The 12,420-nt window shown below is 40.5% G+C and overlaps 1 long non-coding RNA gene across 2 annotated transcripts in view; it reads right to left on the reverse strand.

The window, feature by feature from the left end:
• Positions 1-2,013: 2,013 nt before the first annotated feature.
• LOC135098412 (uncharacterized) overlaps positions 2,014-12,420 on the reverse strand; it is a 47,330-nt gene continuing 36,923 nt past the window's right edge. Inside the window, exons 3-4 of one of the 2 annotated variants that reach the window (XR_010266958.1) lie at positions 5,887-6,033; positions 2,014-2,957 (exon numbers count right to left, since the gene is read on the reverse strand). This is a non-coding gene — a long non-coding RNA (uncharacterized LOC135098412). The remainder of the gene's footprint in view (positions 2,958-5,886; positions 6,034-12,420) is intronic. The other variant, XR_010266959.1, reaches the window with a different exon arrangement.

Consider the following 12,420-nt stretch of genomic DNA (forward strand, 5'->3'; position numbering starts at 1 on the left):
ATTCTTCACAATGATGTTTTCCATGCCCTGGCTAGCCTAAACCCTCGGAAGGCTTATGGGCCTGATGGGGTCCCTCCTATCGTTCTCAGAAACTGTGCCTCCGTGCTTGCACCTTGAATAGTCAAACTCTTTCAACTCTGTCTGTCAACATCTACCTTTCCTTCTTGCTGGAAGTTTGCCTACATTCAGCCTGTTCCCAAAAAAGGATGACCGTTCTAAGCCCTCAAACTAATGCCCTGTTGCTTTAATTTCCTGCCTTTCTAAACTTTTTAATTTATCATCAACAGGAAGATTCTTAAACATCTATCACTTTACAACCTTCTGTCTGGTCGTCAGTATGGATTCCGTCAAGGCCGCTCTACTGGTGATCTTCTGGCTTTCCTTACTGAGTCTTGGTCATCCTCGTTTAGAGATTTTGGTGAAACGTTTGCTGTTGCCTTAGACATAGCAAAAGCTTTTGACAGAATATGGCACAAAGCTTTCATTTCCAAACTATCCTCCTACGGCTTCTATCCTTCTCTCTGTAACTTCATCTCAAGTTTCCTTTCTGACCGTTCTATTGCTGCTATGGTAGACGGTCACTGTTTTTTTTCCTAAATGTATTAACAGTGGTGCTCCTCAGGGTTCTGTCCTGTCACCCACTCTCTTCCTATTATTCATCAATTATCTTCTAAACCAAACTTCTTGTCCTATCCACTCCTACGCTGATGACACCACCCTGCACTTTTCTACGTCTTCTCATAGACATCCAACCCTTCAGTTCATGAAACGAAACCACAGAACGCCTGACTTCTGATCTCTCTAAAATTTCTAATTAGGGCAGAGCACACTTAGTATTGTTCAGTGCATCAAAAACTCAATACCTCCATCTATCAACTCGACACAAGCTTTCAGACAACTATCCCCTCTTCTGCAGCGACACTCAACCGTCCCCCTCTTCTACACTGAACATTCTTGGTTTGTCCTTCACATCTCATCTCTAGGTAAAACAGCTTCTATGAAATTAGGTGTTCTGGGTCTTCTCCGCCAGTTTTTTTTTTTTTTTTTTCTCACCCCCTACCCACAAGCTGCTGTGTACAGGGGCCTTATCCGTCCATGTAAAGGCTATGCTTCACATTTATTGGGGGGTTCCATTCACACCGCTCTTTTAGACAGAGTGGAATCAAAAGCCTTTCGTCTCATCAACTCCTCTTCTCTAACTGACTGTCTTCAGCCTCTTTTTCATCGCCGCAATGTTGCATCTCTTGTTATCTTCTACCGCTATTTTCATGCTAACTGCTCTTCTGATCTTGCTAACTGCATGTCTCCCCTCCTCCCTCGGCCTCGCTGCACAAGACTTTCTTCATTCTCTCACTCCTATTCTGTCCACCTCTCAAATGCAAGAGTTAACAAGTATTCTCAATCATTCATCCCTTTCTCTGGTAAACTCTGGAACTCCCTGCCTGCTTCTGTATTCCACCTATGTTGCGAGGTTGTAAGTAGAAATTATTCCTCAAATCTATAATCAGTAAGGCATAGTAAATAGGAAATGAGACTTCAGAGTAACCAGAAAGGAAAACTGTAAGTCACAAAATTCATAGATGTTATATTCTTTGATAATTGCGGGTGTACGCAGCAGCCATGGCCTTGAGACGTAAGGTGTTGCCAGATGTACATCCAACCTTTTACCTAAACGTACAGTTCTCGTTTATTTATAGGTATTTATAATGTAAAGACGTACTGATTTATTGCACATACTGTAAGGTTGTGAAAGTATATGTAGAGGTGAGATTAAAAGCTTTAAAAAAATATAAAAGTAAAATTCCGCTTCCCAAGTCTGATATCGTGGGCTCTGAGGAGGGAAATAATCCTGGAATCAAAATCGCTTGGTAGCCACACTTGCATTCATACCATGGGAATAATATATATATATATATATATATATATATATATATATATATATATATATATATATATATATATATATATATATATATATATATATATATATATATATATATATGAATCGACTTGTTATTTTCCTTTTTCTGTCATTTTACGGGGTAAATAAGAAGCTTAGGAAAAAGAAATGCAGCCTGACAAGACCACTATCTCTGACAAAGCGCAACACTGTACTGGTTAAAAGTTTTTCCTTTGAAATGTTATTACAAGTTTTCTTTTCTGTGATGCCTGTCAGCACTACGTATATTTTACTTTGTTTATGCACATCTTAACACTGCTCCTCGAATACACCTTGCTGTGGCTCTTATGGTCTCTGATGCTGGATGTGAGGCTTAAAATTTCGTTATTTTATGATGCAAACGTTTCTTATGAAGATTTAACGATAGGAGCTCGTTAAAACATTTTCCAGAAGTATTTCTCAAATTTCTTCGCTGAATTTAAATGGCATACGCATGTATAACATTAGCTTCTCTGAAGGACGACCAGAAATACGCATCCTATTTTCCCAGAATTCAAAGAGGTATGTCTTGAATTCTTTGCTCTGTGGACGTGCTCTCGCTCCCTACCGTGTCGTGAAATGAAAACAAACAGAGGCACAAAGCATTACTTTTCCCAGGTGGTCTGTTGATGCAGTTATGAATAAAGAAGCATAAAATTTAAGTTAAGAGCATGACATAATCCACTTCTCAACTCTCTTTCAAAACAAATACCACCTGGTAAAGCAGAGCAGGAAATCGACTGCTTGCAAAGTATGGGTGACACACTGAAGGCACGACTGCACTAACTCACTTTGCCAGAAACAATGAACGCAGAGCAACATAACGTAGGTCAGGTGAAGGCACAACTGCTGAGCAAGGTCAAGGCCACGCTTCTTAAATTTTCCTGGTCAGGTTCTGGTCAACGGACTTGGCAGCGTCCCGACTCATGGTCCGCCTGACGCTCGCCTGCAATCCGGTGACACACGGCGTCCAGGGAACCATTTGTCACTCCCACAGTCGGCTCAGGTCGGGTTGATGCTGCAATGGAGAACCCCCTTAGGTTTGCGGCACTGCACCGTAAGCCTCCAGCCAACAGCCGTGCAGGGAAGCACATTCATAGCCGCACCTCCCCACCTGCCGCCTTAATGAATATGGCATTACTAACGTCTGGACTGTTACGGCCAGCAATGATCGCAGCCTGACATGCAAGACCCTCATTCTCAACACTCTCCTCCTGCCAGTTACTGATTAACTTATTTGTGAGTTTCTCGCTTTGTTCTATCATTGAACAACTACAAGGCTACCAACAAAACATTAGTGAAATCCTCAGATATTGCAAAATCATTTCATCTTTAGATTTTTCTATATGCATGTTGAATACGTTACGAAAGGAACACATTGTACATTTCATTTCAAGATATTTTCTTGTCACTATAATATTGAATAAATATATATATATATATATATATATATATATATATATATATATATATATATATATATATATATATATATATATATATATATATATATATATATATATATATATATATATATATATATAGTTATAGTTATAGTTATAGTTATAGTTATAAAGATCATAATGTATATAAAACATATCTAGTAATTTTCATTTTAGGCATTTAAAATTTCAAACTTCTAACCTAAAAAAAAAAAAAAGTGACATGATGAACGTTGACATGTTGATTGCAGCCTCCTTGGACGTTGTGACGCAGCATTTCAAGCCAGAGAGCTGCCGTCTAGTCTCCTCAGCCAGACGAATCGCTGCTTGTCTCTTCGTGAGGCGCCCGATGGCTTGAGTCACGCTTAATCCACTCATCCTCGAGAACCAACACACCTTTATATCTAGGTTGTGAAGATAAGCTTTCCTGACGAAGGATTGAGGGCTGGACGGTGTGTGTGTGTGTGTGTGTGTGTGTGTGTGTGTGTGTGTGTGTATGCCAAAATGGGTGGGTGAGTTCGCGTTGGTGTGAGTGGGTGGGTGGGTGTGCGTCCATGTCTTCTGAGTAACGAGAAACAACACGTTCATAAGGATTTACGTAAATTACAACTGTATATATATATATATATATATATATATATATATATATATATATATATATATATATATATATATATATATATATATATATATATATATATATATATATATATTATAACAGCCCTCGAGCTCATGGGACTTGGCTCCCTCATCCGCCACTCCTCGAGACGCCCGCAGGTTGGGAATCTCGATCTACCGCTCCACTTACATCGGGGCTTCAGACTCAAGCCTCGGGCACCAAACCCAAGCCACCTCCTGCCTTATGGTCGACACCTCAGGAGTCTACTAGTACACAGCAGAGGATCTACTTCCCTCTCCCGGGAGCTTGGATTCTGGGTCATCTTTCACACAAGCATAGCAGAACACTCACAACACTCGTGCACACACATTCACGTCTCCACTCATTACACCTGTGCTACCCTCACGTCGCCACGCCACACGTTACACCTGCGCACACCCTCGTTATACAAGTGCTACACTCACGCCACACTCGCACACACACACACATACGCATAGACAACTGCTGAGCCCGTGCCATCACTACAAGTATTTCATACTATATATTGTTAATTTATTGTCCTGCTTCATTCTTGTTCTTTTTTTTTATTTTTATTGTTCCTATTCAATATATATATATATATATATATATATATATATATATATATATATATATATATATATATATATATATATATATATATATATATATATATATATTATATATCGTTGTTGGGGTTCCTAGTGTTTTAAGTTGAAGCATTTTGTGTGTCCGAGCCTGCCATCCTCTAGATTTACTGTCACACGGCTCGTGACAGGAGCACACACACCAAATACACTCAGGGAAACACACTCCGAAGCAACATTTTCACTACACAATACGCACAGCACACACTGCCGAAGAATCTTTACATCCACAAATATGCAGCAGCATAATCAGAAGAAACCAGGATGCCACAATATCGGTGAATTCAACCACAAACAGTTGACGTGTAGACACGAGCACAGGCTGAGGTGTGAAGGATGCCATACACTTGGACACAAATCTCGCCAATGTAGTTACTACAGCGGTTAGGGATGTGGCGGGGAAGATGCTGCCGATGTGTTTGATATTAAAAACGATTTCATAACTATTTAACATACAAACAGCCAGTCTTTGCAATCAAACCTTGATGACATTAAGCATCTTGTACACGAAAGAAATATCGATTTGTTGTGTTACCGAGGCGTGGCTTCGTAATGAAATTTCTGATGAACATTTAACTTTACAACACACAGGTGAGATGGTGGACGTGGAGGAGGAGTCTGCGTATATGTAAGCAAGCAACTGAAGGTAAGTGTGATAAAACTACCTACTCCTAAGCAACCCCGTGTCCAGGACTTATGGACGAGTGAACAGTGCAGTAAGTTGCCAGCTTTTATTATAGGTTGTGTTTCAAGACACCCCAAGGCCACACCTTCCTCTTCTGAATATATCCAAGATGTGTTGAAACAAATGTCTGTACGTAAGAAATGGCTTTATATGTTGATGTGATTTTAATGATGGTTTATTTTCTAAGAAAAACAAAATTGATGGTATTATCAGAAATAGCAGACTCACACCAATGATAAATGAGCCCACTAGGATGACGTCAACCACAGCCACAGTGCTGGATGTGATCATCACTAATAAACCAGAAAGTGTTTTGTCCACCTCTGTTGTTCCCGGGCCAGCACCTGATCATGACCTAATTGGCATTACAATAAATATCAAGAAGACGGAGAGAGCATGAACTAAAATCTTTTGGTCACCTTGGTAAATATAACAAGGACGCTTTGTGAGCTACTCGTGCCAGAACCCCATCACTTTGATCAAATACTGACCACAGGCCACGTTCATCTACAACTTGATATTTTAATACTAATTACATGAGTTGTCTGGATGCGTGTGCTCCTTTAGTAACTAAGGCAGCAAGCAGACCTGCAGCGCCTTGGCTCACTGAGGGTTTGCGTGTAGCAGTGAGGCAGCGTGACGACACCCGCACCAAGCCGAGGAGAGCCAGACACAATATTTGTCTGCAAAAACAATACACGAATGAAAAGAAAGAAATAAAGTCTCTTACTGGTGCTGCTAAAAAAAAATATATATATTATCTTAAAAAGTCTAATAAGAGCAAACAAAATTCATCGGCCATATGGAATGTGATAAAATAATTAGTTCCCGGCAAGAAAAGCAGCTCGAGAAAAACATGAACTTCATAATGTCTTTCAAAAAGCAGAATAATTTAATAATTTCTTTGCCAATGTAGGAAAGACAGCATATGACAACGCAGCAGACAGTACAGAGCAATCAGTGCTCCCCCCTGGACCCTTCTCTTTGTAAAGTGCAGTAGTGTGACTGAAAAATTCAGACCCAAGCCAGTAGACACCAACACACTCATATTAACAGTAAAAAGTCTTAACCAAACACGTTCTGTGGGCTCAGATGGAATTTTGCTCAAATTTATCAAGGATGCCTTATATTCTATTGCATCTTACCTGCCATGCGTCATAAATGGCTCAAATGTTACCGGAGTATTTCCTCAGGCTTGGAAAAACGCATGTGTCGTTCCTCTGCTAAAGAAAGGTGATTTTAATGATTCAAACAATTATCGTCCTGTTCCTTTTTGCGGATGACACAAAGATAGGTAGATTAATTAGTTCAGAATCGGATGCCATCGCCTTGCAGGCAGATTTAGATAAAATGAATGAATGGACGGACAAATGGCAAATGCAATTTAATATCAATAAATGCAAAGTACTTAGCGTAGGTAGAGGAAACCCACACAATAGGTACACATTAAACAACCAAACTCTGGTAGGTACAGGGTACGAGAAAGATTTAGGAGTTATAGTTAGCTCTGAACTCCGTCTAAGAAAACAATGCATAGAAGCCAGAAACAAGGCAAATAGGGTACTAAGATTAATTTTTAGGAGTCTTAAAAGTAGAAGGCCGGAAGTAATATTAAAGTTATACTTGGCGCTGATCAGACCTCATCTAGACTACGCTGTGCAGTTCTGGTCCCCACATTACAGGAAAGATATAGGTCTATTAGAATCAGTACAGAGGAGAATGACTAAAAGGATACAGGGGATGAGGAGTATTCCTTACGAGGCGAGGTTGAAGTTGTTAAATTTACATTCTTTAGAGAGACGCAGGTTAAGAGGAGACCTGATAGAAGTCTTTAAGTGGTATAAGTGTTATAACAAGGGAGATGTAAGCAAAATTATTAGGATCAGCAACCAGGACAGAACAAGAAATAACGGGTTCAAGCTTGAAAAATTTAGGTTTAGAAAAAAGATAGGAGGAAATTGGTTCTCAAATAGAGTGGTAGATGAATGGAACGGACTCAGTAATCATGTAGTTAGTGCTAGGACACTAGAGAGCTTTAAGAGAAGATTAGACAGGTTTATGGATGGGGATAACAGATGGAAATAGATAGGTATATTTCATACAGGGACTGTCACGTGTAAGCCTGGTCGCTTCTTGCAGCTTCCCTTATTTCTTATGTTCTTTTTTTTTTTTTTTTTTGTTACTAGTGCTCTCCAAAATATTTGAAAAAAATTGTATGTCAACAACTTTTAGAATTTTTAGAGGATAACAAATACATTTCTAACAGCCAGCATGGTTTTAGACCTCATCTCTCAACTGAGTCTGCGCTAACTATTATAACAGATAATATTTACAATAATATTGACCACAAGAGAGTGTCATTGTTGACGCTGTGTGATTTGTCTAAGGCATTGGACAGTGTCAGCCATGATAACCTCCTGGCAAAGTGTTCTCACCTCAACATAGACTCCTTCAACAACTATTTATACAATATGACTCTGTCAGTCAAACTGCAAAGGGCAACACCTGCTAAAGTAAATGTCCATTTCGGTGTCCCTCAAGGCTCCACCCTTGGACCAGTACAAAAAAAAAAAATAATAATAATAATATATAATAATAAACGGTTTATTCTTTAGGCAGTCAACAAACTGAAAATGTACATTGGTGGTGGGGAAATACTTGACATTAATCCTAAAGGTAAGTCAAATCTAGAAGAGACTATTGATTGATGGCTCGCACCATGGTGGGAATCGCACTGAGTCTGTACCGGTCCGTACGTGGCGCCTTTAGGGGCGTTATCTTGTACTGTCCACTATACATGTTAATGACATGGCTAAGTGCACCAGTGACTGTATTTTAGTTCAGTACGCGAATGACACTCAGTTTCTTCTCTAGGTGTGCTACAGCACACCTAGAGAATATCATTAAAGAAGACCAAACCATTCTTGTTAAGGCAAAAGAATATTTTCTCAAGAATGGATTAATGACCAACACTAATATAACACAGTGCATATTTCTCGGTGGCAGACACTTGCTGTCATAGGTGCCTCAAGACACTGTCATTAAATATGATAGTACTTTTTATGTAATTTATTTATTTATTTTTTTTTCACTATAATCTTGGTTTTACTATGGCTTATGACAACGTTTTATTAAATTTTACTAAAATTTTATTTATCTGTATTTGCACTTTAATTTCGTGCTTTACCTTTGTGTTACTCTATGCTCTCTTACTATAGACTTTTATTTGTCCAGTTAAATGTTTACCGATGTTTAGCTAATTTTACAATGACTTTTACATGTTGTGATATCAGTCATTAGGGCAATGATGTACACAAAAGAATGAAAACAATTTCTCATCCAGCGGTGTAGAGCACAACCATTGGGCTCTCGCAGAGTTTTGAGCTTCAGAGATTTGAATGTTAAGCAATTTCTCGATGTGCGTGGTGCTTCCATTTGTTGCATTGCTGACACCTTCTCTCGTCAGTCGCCTTCCATCAATAATTAACCTCTCTATAAAGAGTTGCATAGTGATAAGACCACCATAGATGACAGTGAAGGAAGGAATGTGAAGCAGCACAGAGACGGACAGACATGGACACGTGGGAACACGAGGGAGGCTGCAGGAAGGCGTATATATTACGAGTATGTGGGCGATGTGTGAACCGCTGATTGTATAAGCAAAGGGAAATACTCACTTTATTCCACTGTGACTGCTTTTAGCCAAAGGGATTGTTAATACTGCTGCTACTACTAATAATATTAATAACAACAATATACCTCGTAATGAAAATTATCGAACTTGTACCAAGTCGCAAATTTATGTAACCTCTTTTTTTTTATTGTCATTTAATGGCATTCGAGACTTTACAATACGTCTAAGTCTTCAGTGTCCATAACACTGCTAGCACTACTTGTAGCAGTGGTAGTAGTAGTAGTAGTAGTAGTAGTAGTAGTAGTAAGTACTTATCATCAGCCACTTGGCGTAATGATTGTTACACTGAGTTCATAATATGTCAGTATATCCAGAAATTGCTCAGTTTTTTTTTTGTGATGAGACAGAAAACGATCCCTTGTGTAAGATAAACTATAGTATATCTATCCCTGTGTTTGTTAAGCTGAAGCACTACACGTTACGTAGTGGAATTTGAAAATAAAAGGAATTCGAATTGCTACATCAAAACAATGAACACTAATGAAAAGTTAAATGCTAGGAAGACTGGTGCAGAGAAAGATACAGGCGGTGTTTCCAGGCGGTTCCTCCTTTGAAGACCAAGAGATTGATCTCAAAGTGTGAGACCTGCTGGATCACATTTGACAGTCACACACAACATCGTTCATGTTTTATCTAATGCTAACTCGCTTGAAGAGGGCAGAACAGGCAGGCAGAGCTCACTGCCTTAATGAATGATTGCCTCACAGACACACGCACATTTGAGGGCAACAAACACAGAGGCAACACCCGAGGCGCTCACAGCAAAAGGTTCCCACCTCGCCTCGCTGGCAAACTGATTCCTCGACTCGCGTCAACCCAACTCATTTTTCATCGCAAGTCGGCAATTTTCTTTTCGCTGCAAAATTAAATCACTTTCGGAAACTTGGGACCAAATTTATTCAGGCCGGGGAAAGACTTGGTGGACGCGGTGGAGGAGCAGGCGGCCGACTGGAGCTGGCTGGATCTGGGCCCAAGGTCCACGCCAGCCTCCTCTTCTGCTCCACCTACGAAATTGTTAGTGTCACTCGCAGCCCCTGACAGCCCAAGGAGACGCCACCACACACCCTACGGCAAATACTGCCAGCCCAGGAGCCCTTTAGGGGAGGACTGTGCTTCCTCCATGGCAGTGTCCGGCGAATGGTGGGTGGCTCTTGGTCACCATGACCTCGCGTTCACTGTGAGGGGCTGCAAGCGTCGACGCCATTGCCCACTGGATTTAAATGGACCCTGAAGGAGAGAAGGGTTCGCCTCTATGTATCATGTATCATCATTGTGGAACGCATCGTGTATCATCATTGTGGAACGCATCGTGTATTATCATCGTGGAACGCATCGTGTATCATCATTGTGTATTATCATCGTGTATTATCATCGTGGAACGCATCGTGTATCATCATTGTGTATTATCATCGTGTATTATCATTGTGGAACGCATCGTGTATTATCATCGTGTATTATCATCGTGGAACCCATCGTGTATTATCATCATGTATTATCATCGTGGAACGCATCGTGTATCATAATTGTGTATTATCATCGTGTATTATCATCGTGGAACGCATCGTGTATTTTCATCGTGTATTATCATCGTGGAACGCATCGTGTATTATCATCGTGTATTATCATCGTGGAACGCATCGTGTATTATCATCGTGTATTATCATCGTGTATTATCATCGTGTATTATCATCGTGGAACGCATCGTGTATTATCATCGTGTATTATCATCGTGTATTATCATCGTGGAACGCATCGTGTATTATCATCGTGTATTATCATCGTGGAACCCATCGTGTATTATCATCGTGTATTATCATCGTGTATTATCATCGTGGAACCCATCGTGTATTATCATCGTGTATTATCATCGTGTATTATCATCGTGGAACGCATCGTGTATTATCATCGTGTATTATCATCGTGGGACGCATTGCATCATGTAATCATCGTTGTATCATCGCTTTACTTACACTGACACAACACAAAACAACACAACACACGGAAGAGAACCTTTTTGGGGAGAAAGGAGCTTCTTTCATCACACACAACACAACACAACACAACACACAACACAACACAACACAACACATGGAAGAGGACCTCTTTGGGGAGAGAGGATCCTTTCATCACACACAACACAACACAACACAAACACAAACACACACACACACACACACACACACACACACATAATATTATCTAATAAAATAACAACATAATTACAAACACAGCAACAATAGTGAGTGATCATGACAATATGTACTGCTACAAACGGTTCCTGGCTGCAATGACTCAAATTCCATTCACATTGTGTCACTCGCCTGCAGCTCAGCAAAATAATCTTTCAAGACATCACTGCCATCAGCGGAATCACTGTTGAAGAGAAACTGATTCCGTGTCCGTTTCAGTGCCACAGTAACCTCTCCATGGTGAAAGTATCCTTTGAAGGACTGAGTTACCTCCTGCAGATGCTTTCTCACTTCAGTCACAAAGAGCAATTCATACGTTTGTCAGGAAATGCAGAGTTCAGACCATCACGGCTCCTGACTTGTAGTCCCTTAGTAGCACTGCTGTTACCGCTTGCGGGGGAGGAAGTGAAAGAGTGAAGATGAGAAGATGAAGGAGTGAAGATGAGAGGATAGAGGAGGCGGGGAAGGAAGGGGAGGAAGTGAAGGAGTGAAGATGAGAAGGAAGAAGTGAAGGAGTGAAGATGAGAGGGAAGAGGAGGAGCAGGTGGGAGAGTGAGTCGTGAGGGTGTTTACACTAAAAGCTAGTGACGTATGGTTAGTGCCATAATGAAACCCTTGTGGTGGTCAGGTGTTGTGGTGTTCGCCACACTCCTAACGGCAGAAGGGTGGTCGCCACCAACACACACAGACCTGTGTTCTGCACCCGTCGCCCACGCTCATTCACAAAGCCCCAATACGTGTCACGATCCCGGTCATCTTTCCAAGAAAGTGGACGGCACACTGATCCCAGAAAGTTCTAAAGGTGTGGATTTTTAAAGGCCTCGAGCACCTAGCCGACCTATCAGAAATCGCCAGCTATCAAACCCTCTCACAAACCCTCACCTCGGCACAGCACGCCAGAAATCACCTCACTGCCTCATCAATGTTGGGAAGGAAAACACACTTATTCTGTATAATAACAGGATATATTAATAATAATGTTAACTCACAAACAAATTGAGGTAGTACACATTAAAGGATATTAGGGAACAAATTTCTAGCCTAGACCAACACAGGATAAATCCCACTCACTCACTCACCATAGATTCCCCCTTTTACTGAGGCTCTTATATCGCCTCCCTTATTGCTCAGAGGCTATGCACATCAATACCTGACATTCCCGTCACTTCACAAACCAATAAAACCCT

Source organism: Scylla paramamosain, unplaced genomic scaffold, assembly GCF_035594125.1.
Source record: "Scylla paramamosain isolate STU-SP2022 unplaced genomic scaffold, ASM3559412v1 Contig60, whole genome shotgun sequence".
Taxonomy (NCBI): Eukaryota; Metazoa; Arthropoda; class Malacostraca; order Decapoda; family Portunidae; genus Scylla; species Scylla paramamosain.